Source organism: Anolis sagrei, chromosome Y (genome assembly GCF_037176765.1).
Source record: "Anolis sagrei isolate rAnoSag1 chromosome Y, rAnoSag1.mat, whole genome shotgun sequence".
In the NCBI taxonomy this organism is placed as follows: Eukaryota; Metazoa; Chordata; class Lepidosauria; order Squamata; family Dactyloidae; genus Anolis; species Anolis sagrei.
Window position 1 is genome coordinate 82,636,774 of NC_090035.1, and position 7,321 is coordinate 82,644,094.

Here is a 7,321-nt window from a genome sequence, read left to right on the forward strand (position 1 = left end):
TTCCTTGATTCGTGTTTGGGCATTGCTGCGTTTGGTGGTCCCTATGTAAACTTGTCCACAGCTGCATGGGATACGGTAGACTCCTAGTTCTAACAGACCTCACTACCTCTGAGGATGCTTGCCATAGATGCAGGCGAAACGTCAGGAGAAATGCCTCTAGAACATGGCCATATAGCCTGAAAAAACCCACAAGAACCTATTGATTCCAGCCAATTTTATTAATATTAAAAATTGAAATGAGACTCTTGCCAAAGCGAAGAAGAGGCATCGAGGTTTAATGAGCGATACAGCTGGATTGGATGCAATGCAGTGATAGCTCACATGCAAGGCATCCCAGTACAGAGATCAGAGGCATTTTTATAGGAAAAATTCTGTTGATGTAGTCCCAAAGTTGTAAATTAATGGTAGACTTCTTCCATCCTGGATCCACCCGAGCTTCCTGACCAGGTGTTGATCTTCTTGATTGGTGTTGACAAACACAAGGCTTGTGTTGACTTCCTTCTTAACATAAGGAAGGTTGCAAACATTTCTGTAACCACTGTCCCAGTTCTTATCAGAGTTTACTCTTCAGATCTCATCAGCGGGTTTTAATCTCAAAGCAGCAAGCAGGGAGTTAGTCATTACAGGCCTTAATATTTTACTGGCATCTCCAAAATTATTAGCTCCATTCATACATCCTTCCATTCTTCCATTCATTCCCACACATAATTATTAAATTCACATTTAACAAATTTGCACATTGAATTCCTTATTACATATTCCCCCTCTTGCATATTGATTTCAATTTTAAATCGATATGCAACATATAGTAAAGGAACCTCTGATTGCCCTTTCAACAGCTGGCCGCTTCCTGGATTGATTTACCCAAAAGGAGCGGGAAGGAGTGATAGGTTTGGGTGTCAGGGCAAGAATAAGGAGAATACATGGGGGAATACAGAAATCCACAGAAATTCATATCCAATATCTCCTTCCCCATCCCACCCGCCAAAGAAATTTAATAAAGAGATTATTTTCAAGCAATATGAGTCCATCGTTCATTTTGAGGGAAGTTCATGAGTGGGAAAGATGTCCTCGTGAGTCCAAAACATTAGGCAGAGCTCTTAAAGCCCAAAAGGAAAGTCTGTTGATTTCCCACTGAGCCATTGGGTGGAATTCTGCTACTCTGGGATCGAAGCTAGTCCTTGGGAAACTACAACTCTTATGAAGGGCAGGTGGATCTGGAATTGGTTAAATGGACGAACCCAGAGGATGCTCACTAATGCTTCCTCTTCATCTTGGAAAGAAGTGACAAGTGGAGTGCCCAAAGCAGGGTTCCGTCCTGGGCCCGGTCCTGCTCAGGATCTTTATTAACGACTTAGATGAAAGGCGAGAAGGCAGGATCATCAAGTTTGCAGACGGGACCAAATTGGGAGGGATAACCAAGACTCCAGAGGACAGGAGCAGGATTCAAATCCATCTTGACAGATTAGAGAGATGATTGGCCAAAACTAACAAAATGAAGTTCAACAGGGACAAATGCAAGATACTCCACTTTGGCAGGAAAAACGAAATGCAAAGAGACAGAATGGGGGACGATGATGCCTGGCTCGAGAGCAGGACGTGTGAAAAAGATCTTGGAGTCCTCGTGGACAGGAAGTTAAACATGAGCCAGGAATGTGATGTGGCGGCAAAAAAAGCCAATGGGATTTTGGCCTGCATCAAGAGGAGCATAGTGTCTAGATCTAGGGAAGTCATGCTCCCCATGCTCTATTCTGCCTTGGTTAGACCACACCTGGAATATTGTGTCCAATTCTGGGAACCACAATTCAAGAGAGATATTGACAAGCTGGAATGTGTCCAGAGGAGGGCGACTAAAAGGATCAAGGGTCTGGAGAACAAGCCCTATGAGGAGCGGCTTAAGGAGCTGGGCATGTTTAGCCTAAAGAAGAGAAGGCTGAGAGGGGATATGATGAGGGCCATGTATAAATATGTGAGGGGGAGCCACAGGGAGGAGGAGGGAGCAAGCTTCCTTTCTGCTTCCCTGGAGACTAGGACGCAAAGGAACAATGGCTTCAAACTACAAGAGAGGAGATTCCATCTGAACATGAGGAAGAACTTCCTGACTGTGAGAGCCGTTCAGCAGTGGAACTCTCTGCCCCGGAGTGTGGTGGAGGCTCCTTCTTTGGAAGCTTTTAAACAGAGGCTGGATGGCCATCTGTCAGGGGTTATTTGAATGCAATATTCCTGCTTCTTATCAGAATGGGGTTGGACTGGATGGCCCAGGAGGTCTCTTCCAACTCTAGGATTCTAGGATTCTAAGTCCCAAGATCCAGCCGTTCCCCAAAATGGCTGTTAGTGCCTTGGCAATGTGACCAAGACTTAACCCCTACTGTGCAGTCTGATGCCCTTGCCCTTTGCAGAACTATAAGTCACTATCCTTATTTGGGGGGGGGGGGTGCTCGACTTAAGGTTGGAGAAGAATATTGTGCTTCCTTCGCCTGAGGGCAGTGCTGGGAGATGTTCTCCCAGGGCCTTACCACACATTTCACAGGCACAGTAGCTGCTCTGAGGCTTCTTCTGGAGAGAGAAAACAGGGTTTAAGTAAACATAACAACATCATCAACAGCAACAATAATTCCTTGGGGGCAGCACCTGGGTATGCACCCCATGAGCAAGGCCTATTCCCTCAGTCCAAAGTGCACTTGGTCTTGGGGGCAGGGGGCAATGATGGACCTTGGGGCCCAAGCACCGCCCACTGAAGGCATTGGAGAGGGGGGAGCCCAGATCACAATCCCACTGGACAGACAGACAGATGCAGATAGATCGATAGGCACATGTGCATACTTGTCAATGGTCTGCTATGTATTGGTCTTCAGTTGTATCCAGAACTCACGTATTGGATGCCGATTCTGCTATTTTGTTGTGTTTAATGGTGCTTCTCTCACCATGAGCGGCTTTTTTGTATCTCCACCCACTTGAGTCCGTACTGCCTCTCTTATACATTATTTGAGCACCTCATACAGGATGCATACATATATTGGTGCTGATATCATCGTATCTGGGCCCTGACTGATGACAAGGGATTGCGGGAGGCCTCTCTGTCCAGCTCTTCACCTGTCTGCCAATATCTACCTGTCTGAGGTTTTAAGCCCTGCTTTGGAATTATGCTTGTTTGACCATGCACTGTATGCTTCCCTTGGATCAGACATGACTGTTTGCTAAATAAAAGTATCTGTTGCCACCTTTCACAACTGCGTTCGAGAACTGCCTTGCGAAACTTGTGTTGGTTCAATATTGCATTTGTGCGCATTCAGAAAAAGACCTACAAGTCACTCTAAACACCTTCACAGAAGCATACGAGAAGCTCGGCCTGTCGTTGAGCATAGAGAAAACCAAAGTGCTCTTCCAGCAGACATCAGCCAATCCCTCCCCAATGCCAGAAATAGAGCTCAATGGTGTAACATTAGAAAACGTTGACTATTTCCACTCCCTTGGCAGCCACCTCTCCACCAAAGTCAACATTGACACTGAAATACAACACCGCCTGAGCTCTGCGAGTGCAGCATTCTTCCAAATGAGGCAGGGAGTATTTGAGGACTGGGACATCCGTAGGGAGACCAAGGGGCTTGTTTATAAAGCTATTCCCCTCCCAACCCTGCTATACGCCTGCGAGACATGGACTGTCTACAGACGTCACATGCAACTCCTGGAACAATTCCATTAGCGCTGCCTCCAAAAATCCTCCAAAAATCTCTTGGGAAGCCAGGCGGAGAAATGTCACCGTGCTGGAAGAAGCAAAAACCACCAGCAGCATTGAAGCGATGCTCCTCCACCATCAACTCCGCTGGACCGGCCACATTGTCTGAATGTCCAAAGATCATCGTCTCCCAAAGCAGTTGCTCTACTTCAAACTCAAGAACAGAAAACGGAATGTTGGAGGACAGGAAAAGAGATTGAAAGATGGGCTCACAGCCAATCTCAAAACTTGTAGTATAGACACATAGAACTGGGAAGCCCTAGCCCTTGAGCGCTCTAACTGGAGGTCAGCTGTGACTAGCAGTGCTGCAGAATTTGAAAAGCCACGAATGGAAGGCAAAAGGGAGAAACATGTCAAGAGGAAGGCACATCATAGAATCATAGAATCCTAGAGTTGGAAGAGACCTCCTGGGCCATCATCCAGTCCAACCCCATTCTGCCAAGAAGCAGGAATATTGCATTCAAATCACCCCTGACAGATGGTCATTCAGCCTCTGTTTAAAAGCTTCCAAAGAAGGAGCATACACCACACTCCCTCCGGGGCAGAGAGTTCCACTGCTGAACGGCTCTCACAGTCAGGAAGTTCTTCCTCATGTTCAGATGGAATCTCCTCTCTTGTAGTTTGAAGCCATTGTTCCCTTGCGTCCTAGTCTCCAGGGAAGCAGAAAGGAAGCTTGCTCCCTCCTCCCTGTGGCTTCCTCCTCCCTGTGGCTTCCTCTCACATATTTATACATGGCTATCATATCTCCTCTCAGTCTTCTCTTCTTCCGGCTAAACATGCCCAGCTCCTTAAGCCGCTCCTCATAGGGCTTGTTCTCCAGACCTTTGATCATTTTAGTGATCAAGCCAACCCTGACCGGGATCGCCTCCCACCTGAAAACCAATGTCCTTACTGCAGGAGAACATGCAAGTCAAGAATAGGGCTCCACAGCCACCTATGGACCCACCACCAGGACACCGAACTTGGAGGACAATCTTACTCAGACAACAAGGGATCTCCTAAGTCAAGTAAGCAAGTAAGCATGTACATTTGCCTTCATAGAGCTCAAGTAAGTAAGTAAAACTTTATTTCTACCCCGCCCTATCTCCCTGCGGAGATTTGCGGTGGCTCACCACATGAAAGGCAAACATTCAATGCCATAAAACACAACAACAAACAATTCAAATAGAACATTCGACAAAACAAATCCCATAAAAACAATAAAGACAAGACACGCAATAGTAATTAAAAAAAAAATAAGGTTAAAAGCCCCATCCAAATTCCATTCCTTATTTCATGAAGCTGGATCTTTAAACATTCGCATCTCCATATGCCTGAGTACATAGGAAGGTGTTTATTTGCTTCCTAAAGGAAGAGGACAGCGCTGGGGCCATTCCGATCTCCTTCGCGAGGGGGTTCCAGAGACGGGAGGAGGCGGGGCAACTGCAGAGAAGGCCCTCTCTTTCTCTCTCGTTCTCACCAGCCAGGTTTGGGACGGGGGTGGGACCGAGAGGAGAGCCTCCTCTGCTGACCACAGCATCTGGTCAGGTTCATATGAGGATATGTGCTTGGGCAGGTAGTCTGGACCCAAACCATGTAGGGCTTTAAAGGTAACCAGAACTTTAAATTTCACCTGCAAACTGGGAACCAGTGAAGCTGTCATAGCATGGGAGTGGTTCTCTCCCTGTATAGTGCTCTGAACTAGCTGGAGCTTCCGAGCACTCTTTAAAGGCAGTCCTACATAGAGCGCATTGCAATAGTCCAATTGAGATATTACTGATATCGAGCAGGAATTTCATAGAATCATAGAATCCTAGAATCCAAGAGTTGGAAGAGACCTCCTGCGCCATCATCCCATCCATCCCCATTCTGCCAAGAAACAGGAATATTGCATTCAAATCACCCCTGACAGATGGCCATCCAGCCTCTGCTTCAAAGCTTCCAAAGAAGGATCCTCCACCACACTCCCTCCGGGGACAGAGAGTTCCACTGCTGAACGGTTCTCACAGTCAGGAAGTTCTTCCTCATGTTCAGATGGAATCTCCTCTCTTGTAGTTTGAAGCCATTGTTTCGCGTCCTAGTCTCCAAGGAAGCAGAAAACAAGCTTGCTCCCTCCTCCTCCCTGTGGCTTTCTCTCACATATTTATACATGGCCCTCATCATATCTCCTCTCAGCCTTCTCTTCTTCAGGCTAAACATGCCCAGCTCCTTAAGCCACTCCTCATAGGGTTTGTTCTCCAGACCCTTGATCATTTTAGCCGCCCTCCTCTCGACACGTTCCAGCTTGTCAATATCTCTCTTGAATTGTGGTGCCCAGAATTGGACACAATATTCCAGGTGTGGTCTAATATTCCAGGTGTGGGGCGTCAGTGGGTGTGGGCGGGGCTTCGGCAGAGGGGGGTGGGAGGAGGAGGAGTGCAGGTGTGTGTGTGTGTGCGGCGAGGCAGAGTGAAGGGGCGTGGGGTTGCGTGTGTGTGTGTGGCGGGGGGAGTGAAGGGGTGTGGGTTGCGTGTGCATGTGGGGCAGGGCGGGAGAGGGAGTGAAGTGGCGTGGTGTGTTCTGGTGTGATCGTGCTGGGCAGGGCGGGGGAGGGTGCATTGGCCGTTTGCCCATGTGCGCACGCCAGGGACTTTGCGCCATTGCGCATGCTCAGTTGTTTTGTCCTTTTGTGAGTGTGTTGTTGTGTTGTTCAGTATTTTGAATCGATTTCGGCATACCTTGTGGGTTGAGGTATGTGCATGGGAATTTTGTTAAATTTTCGTTGAGGGGTTTTTGAGTTTTGCTGTCCCGTTGGACGGCCATAACAGATTTATAGATATAGATTTATTTATTTATTACTCAAACTTCTATGCGGCCACTCCCCTGGGTCTCGGAGCGTCTTACAAGAACAGGCTAAAATCCAACATAATTTAAAAAAAATTAAAACAATTTAAAAACAGCATTATCAAAGATCAAAGGCCTGTCGAAACAGGTATGTCTTACGTGCCCTGCGGAAAGCTGGTAAGTCCCGCAAGGCACGGACTTCAGGTGGCAGAGTGTTCCAGAGTGATGGTGCCACTGCTGTGAAGGCTCTGCGCCTGGTTGCTGTTAGACGCAAGGTCTTGACACTGGGAATTTCCAACAAATCTTGGTCCTCAGAATGGAGGGATCTCTGGGGTTGGGAGGGGGTGAGGCGGTCCCTCAGGTACATCGGCCCCAGACCATGCAAGGCCTTCAAGGTGAGTCCCATCCCTTTGAAAGTGATCCGGTGCTCAATGGGTAACCAATGCAGCTGCAGGAAGATTGGGGTGATGTGGCATCTCATCGGAGTTCCCGCAAGAAGCCGAGCAGTTGCATTTGGTACCAGCTTGAGCTTCCGGATCACCGACAGAGGAAGGCCAATGTAGAGGGCGTTACAGTAGTCCAGTCTTGAGATGACTGTGGCCTGGATCACCGTAGCAAGGTCGTCCCTGGGCAGGGAGGGGGCCAGCCGTCTAGCCTGCCGCAGGTGGAAGAAAGAAGGTGGTTCTGCTCACGGTGGAGAGAGACCTGGGCCTCCATCCTCAGCAGAGGGTCCAAAAGAACTCCCAGACTCTTGACCAACGATGATGGGTGTAGCGCCTCCTC